This window comes from Neodiprion lecontei, chromosome 5, assembly GCF_021901455.1.
Source record: "Neodiprion lecontei isolate iyNeoLeco1 chromosome 5, iyNeoLeco1.1, whole genome shotgun sequence".
Classification (NCBI taxonomy): Eukaryota; Metazoa; Arthropoda; class Insecta; order Hymenoptera; family Diprionidae; genus Neodiprion; species Neodiprion lecontei.
Window position 1 is genome coordinate 35,505,882 of NC_060264.1, and position 12,901 is coordinate 35,518,782.

Below are 12,901 nucleotides of genomic sequence, written 5' to 3' on the forward strand. Positions count from 1 at the left end.
ATGCTTGTATGTGTACGCGTAACGATTAACATAAGCGGAATTGCAAGTGAGTTAAGTAGCGTAATCTATGGTCGTTGAAGCCGGGTTCAATGTCCACTACTTTCTCTGGCCCACTCGCCTGGCGGATTTGACCGGTGACTTCGAATCCTTTTTTCCTTTCAATCTTTCTTTCTCCATACTTTTCCCTCTGATTCTTATTCCGAATAGGTAATTAGAACGGCGTGTATCGCCTTCAAGTTGTTATACAACAGTAAAAACGTCATGTTAGTGGTTTAGAATGTTGTTATCGAAAAATTCCAAATTGTCGTTCAACGTTACTCGCAGGATATGCGGGCGACGCGCTATCTTCTTCCGGACATCCTGGGCGCATCTAGCAACTGCCTACCAACTGCAGGGAGTCGTTAACCCTAGAAATGCAGACGTTGAACGCAGTCGTGATAAGCTCGACCTTCCGGTCCTGCAATCATTTTGATAAACTCTTTTACCCTCTCCCTGGCGCAAGGGCCGACTTTTTGACCTCACGGGTTATTTGGAAGAAAGCACAGAAAAAGCGAGTCAGGGGCTCGTAGAAAAACGTGCCTAATAGGTAAAAGTACAGCCAACTTTCATTTTTAGTATTTGTAAAATTGTTTCTTGAGCACTATGTTAAATATTTGCAGTTAATTCTCATCATCGTCGATATGTGTTAATATTTTTTTTTTTACCATTTTTTTTACCTTACTTACGGTAAGTTTTGAAAAAAATACAGGAGAAAGAAGATATTTTATCCACAGTACGCACTTTTTGGATAATTTGTAATTTCGCTACTCAAAAGGAAAAAGTCGAAAAAAATTTTACCACTTTTACTTTCACTGTCGCTTTTTCCCGCTCTCAATTCCCAACTTCTGAACGCAGTTCAAGTCATGAGACGATCGGGTCATCATGCCGCGTTATTCAGAACCCATTTATCACCTCTAGAACAGAAAATCTGCATCTCTGATCGTGAGTGACGAGCTGCACATCCTGTTTGGTTATAGCATAACAGGAAGTGACACAGACATCTTGGCAGGACCGACGGAAATTCGTCAGCCTCCCTTAAATCTTACGAACAAGCTGCAGCGCTCTCAGATATAAAGAAAGAAAAACGGAGGCATTGAAAAAAGAAAAAAATATGCAAGATTAATTTATGACTAAGTCATCGAGTTCAACTTTAACGTATTTACAATTTATGTACAAATTAATACTTAAAAAATTTTCAAACTAATCAATTCGAAATCAAAAAATATTCTTCACCATTCCTTCGACACAATCTTGTCTGTCTGTCTCTCCCTCTTTCTCTCTCGATATCTGATACCCTTCTGCAAATATTCCTGCAATGCAGAACGTAACGATTTCTTGTTTTTTTGAAACGTTCATCACGTGCATCCGGGTACGTTTGTAGACGCGAGCAATTGGTACGTACCTTCGGCGAATTAACAGCGTCGTCAACGTAAAATCTGACGCAGGCAGGCAGGCAGGCAGGCAGGCAAGCGGGTTACCGGTGAACGTTACAGGTTAACGGTGTCCTGGCCCCGATTCTCGCCATTATGAAACTATATTATGACAGAGGATCCCTCTGCGTACCGTTCAGCGTACCGTGTTCTCCACCAGTGCCGTACCAACCCCGGGATTACCAATGGTGGGGTTTTTTCTTTCTGTACCTTATTCAATTTTCCTACCTGATCGTGCGATGATCTTGAACTTCCTTAGACTTTGAAAAATATCAGCGTTTGAAATTTTAAGCTGGTTCGAAGTTTAACCCTTTGAGGGGCACATTTTTCTACTGAACAAATTGAAGAAGTCTTGGATGATCTTCAGGTTTTCGGGGTAGCTTATGATGATTCTGAAGTCAGAATCACAAAATTCAAAATGGCCGTAATTTTCCGAAATTTCGAAATTTTTATTTTCAAAAAATTAGCGTACGGAAAATTCTGAAAAAAACATATATTAAAAAACTGTGTACGGGAAATATGTAAAAAAGATTCATAGCCTCAGCTGTATACGTTGCAAAAAAACCAAAATCTTTTTGAGAAGACGAGTTGTTTCATGGTAATTATTTATAACGAACATATAAGCAAATTATTGCAATTTCGCATGAAATTTTAATGACTTAGGCACCGAAGAATCTGAAAAGTGTTTATATGCATATAAAGAGTGCAAGAATATATTAGAAATATGGGAAAAAAAACTGAGACCAAACAGATGGGACGTTCACGTTCCACTGCTCCTCAAAGGGTTAACATGAAAATTAATAATTGGAAACACGAAGTTGCCTATCATCACTACGTTGTGAAAATAAAAATAAAATTAAAAATGTTGGCCCCTTATAACTCTCGTTCTCTCCTTTCCCGCCATCCTATTAATTCACTGTAAGGGATAAATCGTCAAGAGGGTAGGTATCAGGATCTGTTTTGACACACTTACACGCTTGCTCTTGTCCCGGTACCGTTGGCTTTCTTTTTCAAATTCTTGTCGTTTTGAGTCATTCTTTCTCTCTTGCTCGTTAGTAATCAGAACACCGAAGTCATTACGCGTCTAATATTTCAAATAAATTACAGGTACATCTCTACAGCCCGGTCGATAAACGAGCCACAATGAAATAAGGACAGGGCACAGAGAACACGAGGTTGAAATATTGGGGGGGAAATCATTATATTCTTAATTTTACAATGATTTTCAAGGAACTAAAATTTCGAAATATCAGTGTGTTTTGTTTTATTACAGTTTACTGAATTTCAGACATTTCGAAAATCGCGAAATAACGGTTTTTTCTCAGCAATAATCGTTACGATAACGTTATTAGTTCATACAGCCGAGCTGATCGTTCGATTCACCATACAGAGGGAAGCTACAGCACTGGAGGTAGAAAGGGAAGCAAACGGAAAAACATGTTGACATGATGGATTAGCGAAAATGTGATATTCCATCTTATCAGATGTATATCGCAGTCTTCGACTCGGTGACTGGTCACCTCCCCGCATTGTAGACCCTCGACAGACGATTGGGTAATCCATGATCGATTATTAATATAAAATGGGTTGCGAAACTGCGCATCAGACTGAAGTCTAATCAGCTATTATGACGCCTGATTCTCCGTACGAGAATTTTAGTCTATGTACAGGCGAAACGTATTTAATGTACACCAGGCGTGTTTGAAACTGTAACCCAGAAATCGGACAACTTGAAAATCCCTAAAGCGGGTGAAAGCTAGTGAGAAAAATAAGTCCCTATGGTGAACGATTTTCTGAACTGATACCGAAACGTTTCACATATCCATACTTTTCTTACTATTACCCTTTCATGGCGTTATGGTGGTTTTATGGTACTTCCAGGACATTTCCAGGACATCTTCAGTTTATTCAAGAACATTAAAAATAGAATATTTCCAGGACGGAAAAAATATTCAAGGATAGTTTCCGGGATTTTTGAAGGACAAGCAAAATTCAAGGATATTTACAAGACAACTGGAGCCCATGCCTGTATATAGAGCAAATTCATTTTTACAATTACACGTCAGGACGAGCTTGACGATACCGAACGATTTTCATCAAGCCAATCTGACTCGGTAGTTTCCGCTTTTAAAATCCACACAAGCATGTTTTGTATTAAAAACATCTGTGTAACACCTCAACTGTACTCTAATGCATACACCTAATATGCAGACGCACAGTAACAACGACGAGGCTTTCTTGAAAACAATTTTGTTTTCACGACACTGCGAGTGCTGCACTGCGCAAAGCCATTTCTCTTTATACACGCGTATAATACTTAGTCGAGTGAAAATTGCGCAATACTTTCGCAAAGTCAATGACTCCGGAATCTCGCGACGCTATACGGTGACGGACAAACACGTCACTAAACTTTCCCAACGTAGCTCACCGATCGATAACAATTAAATCACACGCGACGTTATATTTCACGTTCCAAGTACACGCAGACGCATACATGTACAGTCCAAATAGAACAGGTATAAACGTGTGCCAGAAAACTAACGACTTGAACACAAGCGAAAGCCTCGATTCCTTAAGTTTTTTTTTACAGAATATTACGATTATTCTTCGACTTCGTACAAAAAAAAAAAAAAAAAATCACACACTTTTCTTCGTCTAATAGAAAATAATAGATCGGAAGGTAAATCGGAGGTGGAGCTCCGAGTAGGTACTCTGACGTGCAGGTATGAACGGAATTGATCCATTCTACGTCAGAAAGTGTTCCATAGTACCGTAAGAGATTTCGGTATCTCCTGTTCTTTTTCCGTTGAACAATTCCTCCTTCTTTTTCATTTCTTTCTTTCTTTTACTCTTTTCTTATTTTCCCGTATCCTCTTACACAATCGATGATCGCCTTGCAAGACTCTCCGCTACGTGTACCTAATACATAAATTCACACAGGTACGTTTTTACCGAGATATTATGACCGGCATAGTACGGTATATAATTATGTATACATATTAATACATAAACATTTAATCGCATCTAACGGAAGATTTGAATTTTTCAAATAACCAATCCACCGTGAATAATATCGTACAGTCGCATAACGTGAAAATAAATTTGGGAGAAACAAAGTCGAAGAAAGTGACGATAGGTTTCAGAGAAAATTTGTGTTGTGTGCAAGGAGTGCGACAATGCAGATGAGAAACGTGCAGGAATAAATAAAGGAAAAATAAACGAGACAATCCTGGCGGTTCGTCGATATCAGATTTAAACTGTACAGACAGTAAGAATTTTGTGCGGACGGAAGACCGGGATCCGATATCTCCAAAGGAAAAAAACACAGACGTGGGTATGCTCAGTCCTGTTGTATCGGTAAGGTGATGTTCGGCATGTGCTATACCTGCCCTAACCGGGGTAGACCATACAACTCAAAACGATCTATCGAGGTCACGGGTATAAATTCGATCTGCGCCCGTGAGAATGTATGTATTACATTACGTTGATGTGTATGTATATGTAGATCCGCTATATTCACCGTGTTCAAAAACAAATTGAATAGGAGCAATGCGAAATCGTTCGTTTCCATAGTGTGAGTTACACTCGTGCACACACAGTACACACACTTGCATACGCCATATGCCGTACATGTATGAATAAATCGAAGGCACCGTTAAAAATATACCGGTGCAGGATTTCTGGGTATAATGCATGCAATCTTGATATACATAAATATATATTTAGGATCTTAAATAACTTTTGAAAGAGTAGGTTTATCGTAAAATGATAACAGACCTTTTTTGTAGGGCGTTCAATTTTCTACAAAAATATGTCCGTACGACGCATCGGTGGTTAGTTATAAAAATCGGAAGAAGCAAAAAACCATTTTTCTCATGTTTTTCTTATGGAGAATAGAAAAGTGCGACGAGCATCGTCTGGATGTTAATATTAACAGATCAAATTTTAACAGGCGTATTTTTATACCTGAATGAAACTTTTGAACCTGTTTTGAAGAGAAAAAAGAATTTTTCTTTTTCGAGACACCCTAATACACATATTATACATGACTATCGACAGCCCTACATACTTACATATCAAATAGATATTCATATACATATGTATATATATGAACATGTATGCATATGAGGATTAGAATATGTGCTGCAGGGATTGAAAATTAGTAGGGCAGTTAAAGGAAAAAGCAGCAAATAATTTTCTCAAAAATAAACTCGAACGAAATAATCTACTGTTGGAAATAATAGCAACAAATAATAAATGACCGTAATTAGCGGGCACATAAGAATTATTGAAGTACTAAATTATGCGTATAATATCGTTGAGGAAAATCTGGAACGGTTTAAATTTAATTATAGGTGCAGCCGCTGACCAGAGTCGCTATGATAGAATCTGCTGCAGTATTAAGGTCGCAAGATTTCTCTCTAGCTTTCCCACCGAGTTTTATTATTATTATTATCATTCTTACTATTATTATTAGTATTATTATTGTCGTTGTTGATGTTGTTGATTTTTCTTACTCTCTTTCAGGCACATACCTAGCTGTGTACTGTGGTATGACTGTAAGTCGAAGGTATGAAAAAGTGAAAAGGGAAACCACTGCTGGGGATCACCCTTTTTGAGATAGTAAAGCAAAAATTGGTGAGAAAATAAATTTGCTGGATGCGAATGCTTGGAGTGACCCTCGGGACTTTGATCCGTGTTCTCTCAACGGCCTTCGTAATGGCGATTAACCCTGTGGCCCTGTAAATACTGAGACTGCACAAGGCACGTGACAAGGTCACTTTTGTTCGATGCAAAATATGGTATTATGCACAGCATGGGAGACTATGGTGAATTTACACTCGCTGCTTGCTATCACACGCAAGGTGCAAAGGCTCTGCTGCAGTTCCTCAAGTGACGTCAGATTTTCTCTTCTGTGATCGCGTTGGTTCGAGTTGGTTTTGGGAATTGAAAATGTGGAAATGAGAAATTACACCCGCAGAAAATTGAGTTTTCCAATAGCTGATCACCACTCTATTCTTCATTTTTTGGAACGTCCTTTGTCGATTCGTACTGATTCACTCGTTGGATAGCATTTTTTCATTGTTTCGATGCGCAGAGTACAAGTGAATAACGATTGATAAATTGTGTATCCGTGTGGATTGTGAAGCGGAAAAATCATTCTATTTTATCTGTACGGTGTCTGCACGCATTAACATCTCCGGAATTAATCGATACGATACGGACGAGTATCAGTTTGCTCTGAATAATTACAGTATTTCAATGATTCTTAATTTGCAAATTATGTTTAGCGCTTTTTCTGTTTCATTGAAATTTAGTACCTCCATTTACTACCGATGTCGCCACGAATTGAAATATAACATTTTTCATCTGCAATCCGCATGCTTCATGCTCGTTTCTTGGCGGAACTCAGCCACTGAACTATAATTCATTCTCCAACTTTTCTCTGCTGTAGGCAGTCATTTACGACAATCACCGAAACGAGCAAGAAAAAGCTCTGATTTCGATCGAATTGAAGCATCTGGAAAAGGAACTCGCAAATACGACAGACGAGCATCACGGAACGGCAAATTGTACGTGAATGTCATCGCTGCGCAATCGAACGAGAAATGATAGTGAGGTTATGTCGCAAGCAAGAAAAAGGCAAGCGCACCAGCGTCCGCACAGGCGTAGGCAATGAGAAATAAAGCAACCCCGACATGATTTTCTGAAGCTCAAAGCTGTGTTTCGCAGAACCGAAGCTTAGGCATGGTTGTATGTACAACACCAGACAAGCAGCCGAGAGACACACACACACACACACACAGGTATTCTATAGCTCTCGATACGCATACATGAGGTGCAATATTCACTTGAGGGCACTTGTCAGTGTTCAACCATTTTTTGACGAGTTATTACTCAGACCCGTGCTACTGGAGTACCTCACAGACGTGTGCCTGTCACACATATTCGAAGTAAAGTCTTCGCTTCAGATCATTCGTCAAGGCAATGCCCTACTACGTTTGTAACTCTGACGCATGTACAGTGAGTCAATTATTTACTTGCGGTTACTCGTCGATGCTCTACGTGTATGAAAAAGTTTCTACTCAATCAAGGCTCATCGAGAACTTTGGGAATTTCAGAATATTATGCACCTAACGAATGGTATTTTTATTAGAGCTTACTCGTTAAGTACTAAGGCTTCTGAATAAAGTATTGGATGAGCCAAGTCATTCAAAATCCTAAGACTTTGAGAGCATGATGCACAATATAAATGATACATCCATTGTAGGTCACTCGTCAAGGCTCTGACTTTTTTTTATTACACAAGCCAGGTTAATCAAAACTTCAGGAGTTTGTGAAGATAATGGACAAGAATGATATTTTCATTCCAGATCATGTCAAGCTTCAGCTCTTTCGGAGAAATTTACTTCTATCCCACGAGTTTGGCAACATTATGCTTCAGCAATATATGTAATTGTTCGTTAAATTTTGAACAACAAACTTGTTGCAGAAACGCCAGGTATTTGGATAAACCAACTGAAAACTTCAATAACCGCAGATTTATAAATGAACTCAAGGTTATGATACTAGCTAGAATTAAGACATCAGAAATATGGAAGATCAGCTCAAAACTGTTGACATCATCCGTATGTCTGTGTACATACATCACCTGTGTACCCCATACAGTGTCATTTCAAGTTGTAACTCATGAAGACCAAAGTGTTAAGAGTTGAACAGACGTTGATTAATCCAGTAAAAATCATGATAATGATAAAATGAATAATCAGTCCCAACTGTGAATACTTATGTTTCACGCTTATAAAAAGTGGATTGCTAAGGACAGAATGGTTCGTCGTCTGCTACAATTTAATACGCATGCGCTACAATTGAAGAGCGGTTGTTTGCCAGGGTGACCAACCGCCATGAATGTAACCTAAAAAATGTTGACAGGTGTCGCTGGCAGTTGCGTTCAACACCGACAGCTGTAAAAATTTTTGAGGTTACATACATCGCGTCGAACTGTCATCTAAATTTATGATAGTTGGTCGCCCTGGAGAACAACTGCCCTCGAATCGTAGCGCATGCGCGTGAAATTGTTGCAAACGACGGACCATTCTGTCGTTAGCAATTTACTTTGTATGTAGTTGAGAGATACCCTGAAATATTGGAGCAGAGCTTTGATGAAATTCGGTTCATACGGCAAGAAACTGACATACAGCATATGGATCGAAAGTATTGGCTGTGAAATCGTGGTGTAATCGGTTGGAAGTGAAGATGCTTACATTTTGATCAGTTCAGAAGAAAAGCAGTATACAATTGTGATTGAACTTTACATACAGCTAAGTTCATTTGATCATTCACTAAGTGAATGATGTTTAATTTTCTGCTTTAACTATTCATTAAAAATTCAACGATAAACGGAACTTCAACACTCTCGGATGAAAAAAATGCTACGCGTGACTGACAACGCAAACCTACTCTACGAATTTCAACTTTGGATCAATGTCCCCATGTGTCCATCAATTGGTTCTCGAGTCATCGTATCCGCTTTGGATATTGAACAGTGAGCATCGCGAAATACAAAGATTTTGCACTGGCGACCTCGTTTAATTAATGGGTCAAGTTCTCGGCGAAGAAGAAGCTGCACCGAATTGTCGCAGGTTGCTGAACTTTCACGGAAGTAGTTTGACCAGCATACCCTGAATCCAGGTAATATTTTTATACATCTCATGAATTCCGCACATGCAAGCATATCAAGTTTATTCGTAATTGTTACAACTTAGTGCAAGGTGTGTCGGTTTACTCCTACATATAATAGTAAGACGTAACGGAATTATCTGATAGTGTAACGAGGTGTCTGAGAATATACCTCAATCCGTTAGTCGTTCTGAACGAACGATATTTTCTACCATAACGTCATTCACTGTTTTATTTTTCAACCAGTACACCGTTCAAAGTATGTATCTTTGCGGTATTTTCCTGCCACTATTACTTACAACATTTGTTGGAGGAAATTTTACATACACAGATTATGAAGAGAACTGGGGCCTACTTGGTTCAAGACATGGTACTTTCATCGGCCGGTGAAAGCAATATGAAAGTGCTTGATTGCAAAGTAGAAAGGTGAAATGTACGGTAAAAAGACTACCAGACCTGTTACCTATGTGTGCGTATGGCTTGGTCTAGACCTGTTCGGTACTTGATTATTTTAATTAATTCAGTTCCAGCGAATTACCAAGTTCAGAAATTTCCAACTCCGGGTATATATTCTCAATTCAGTTTTCCACAATCCGGAAAATTTTATTTTTTACATCACAGAGATACATTGTTGATTTTTGCATATACCTTTCAAAACAATCAAGGGTTTTTATCATGATAAAACAAATGCATTCTTCATGTTTGGCACCGAAATATTACTGTCACCGGTGGTCATGACAGTTCTGTTTCGTGAAGCGAGCCTAAATTGAATTTGAATAATTTACAGGAAGATAAATATGAAGATGACAAACATTAAGTGAACATAGAAGAAAGAGAACGTGACTTTTGAACGCCAAGATAATGTGAAGTAAAGAGAAGGAAAGGAAGAAAAAAGAAGAGAAAGGGAAACAGAGAGATGTATAGATAGGGCGACACGTAAGGCAATCAATAACGTGAACGCCACAAGCCAATAGCCACTGAATATATTTACAAATCCCACTATACGACCTTACGCAAACATGCGCTTCACGATGTTGATTTCATATACATACAATGGCAAGTTCACGGCTACATATACATTACGTGGGAATACGAGTTACATAACAAAGCTTTTGTTAAAAAAAAGGCGTGCAATTTACATCAAATCTTTATTATTTATCCATCCATTTTTTCTGACTTCACTCACTAGTGAAAGGTTGATCGGTTGGGTGTGCGGATAAATCAAATCACTTCAAGCTGCATCTTCGAACAAGTGAAGTAAGGATCAAGAATATTGGACTGAGCTGTGAAGAAGACGATCGAAGCTTATCACAAGATATGAATAAAAAAAAGTCGAGGAAACTGCCCGAGCTGGCGTTGCAATGTCGAATGGGGGGATGTTATTGTCACGGTACTGATATCCGACCAAATACAATGCAACGACTGTCGAATAACAAAAATGAAGGCCAATGGGATTGGCCACTGCAGCGGGAAGTTATCCAGTACTGAATAAGGAATTGTTATTCCTTACTTGTTGAACATCACTTGTTGAAAACAACTCGTTTTCATAAACTGATGGCAATAATCAGTAACGGTTTTCGGTTTTCAGATACTTTTTATATCTCTATTGTATCGGTTGTGCAGAGCACGTAGAACCTTGGATGAGTGATTTAAAGTAAATCCTTGGCAATCCACGCGTACAGCAGCAAATCATTAATATTATTGTGTGGAAACTGCAGTATGAGGTTTCGTTAAAGTAAGTGTTGATAGTCTTTGTCAAAACGTTGAAAAATGTGTATAATATACACATGCGCAGCAACGTTACGAAACGCGTTCAATACATGTTCGCGGATAAAATTCATCCTTCGAACTGCAAGCGTTGCTTCTTTGTTTAGGGTTGCAAAATTGGTACAAAAATAGCGGTGAATCAAGCGACGCCCACGTTGAAGAAGGTTATGATACTTTGGGTAAGGTTAGATAAATCGTAGCAAATAAATACGTCTGGGTCTGAAGCAACGAGTGCGTTGTTATCGCGTATCGGCTTTTGCAATCAAAATAATAAGATGTATATCAACGGGGACTCTGCAACGAGACTCTGCGCATTGTCGCTTATATACAGCAAAACGTTCACCTTGGCGTGAAAAAATTTACGGCGTCTTTGTGCGTACAGCAAAAAATGCCTAGTACAGGGGCAAGGGTAATGCGTTAGAAATCCAGAACCCTTCTCAATTTCCAACATTCGCAACTGTCTACGATAGTTATATCTCGTCTGATCCTGCTGCGGCAAAAATGTCTAACACTTTATCTAATTGTAAGTCCATTTTTACTACGATTTGTCCAACAATTTTTGTTTCAGACAGGCCTGCTATAACACATTGATTCAAATTCGAAAGGCGAATGAAGATCCCGGCGATTTCATACGATTAATCGACAATAACAACCTAGTGGTTGATACAGTGACAAAAAATTATAGGCCGTTTATGTTCTTGAATTGAATAGCCCTGTAATTTTTGTCAGAAACATTTTTCGATGTGACGTATACCCGGGGAGATATTTTGTCCTCAACTGAAAATACGATCCCGGGGTCATTGTGTAATTGCAAAAACAAAACTGAACGATGCATCGACGTACCTATATATATATATATACATACACATACATGTATGAGCAAGCCGCCTTTATGCCTCGACAAATAAACTGCAGCGCGTGCTCAGAGACCGAGTATCCTTGAAATTCCCAAACGCATAATATGCGCCTGAGTGGTATGGGATCGTGTCACGCCCGATGCGATTGTGAATCCATGAACATGTATCCACATAACGTATGCACGTACTTGTAACGTTTTTTCATTACGAACCCAAGATGCTTCTCGCTAAACTTATTTTCGATGCAGTCATTTGGTCATCGCATTGCAGACCTGTGCATTTTTCGATGAAGCAAGTTTCGCTCTTTGTTATTCGTAATCTTTGTACATGCACTTATTCTTCTTTGTTTTTTTCCAAGCTAGCCAATTGTTTACCCGTGTATGAAGTTCGTTAGCAATTAATTGAGATGATATTTATACGATTACGCGTGCGTGATTAGCAAGCAAATATGAAACGAAAACAAGACTGTTTGAGGTTTTGTTTTCGAAAGCACTGAGCTGAGTAAAGAGGTCTATCTCCCCTCTATGCTATTTTGTTCCTTTGACTCCATCTCTCTCTCTCTCTCTCTCTCTCTCTCTCTCTCTTGCTGTTGCTCTGTACTTGTTATATCGTATTGCTCAATGGCTTACCAACAGCTGACTCTAACGGTGGATTGTTACGTTCTGCCTACGGTCATTGTTGAAATTCTGCACGTATAACCGCGGTCGATAAGGGTTGCCGAGCAAATGATGACAAAGCCATTGCGTTTCGAGTTAAGTGCGAAGGTGACCCGTGGTGATTCACGTGCTGACGACCTCTCGTCTGGCCACGCGAGTATAGATTAGGAAGGAGGGGTTAGCCGCGCATTGAAGGAATTCAGGAGAAGTTAGGAGGTGGCAAGAGCCGCAGGAAGTTACCCAAAGAGATTATGTACCACCACCGTCACGAACTGCAGTTAATTTGCAGGGGTGTCAGAACGTCCAAATATACTCGTACATGCAGAACCAGAAACGGTCGGGCGTTCGCCTTGGTAGGGAATTTATTACCAAAAAGTGGCAGGATCTTCACCCTGATGTAAATGTCCTACAATATGTTGAAACATTGAAAAGAATGGAACGGATGCTGATTTCAGGAACGGTATCCCAGTGC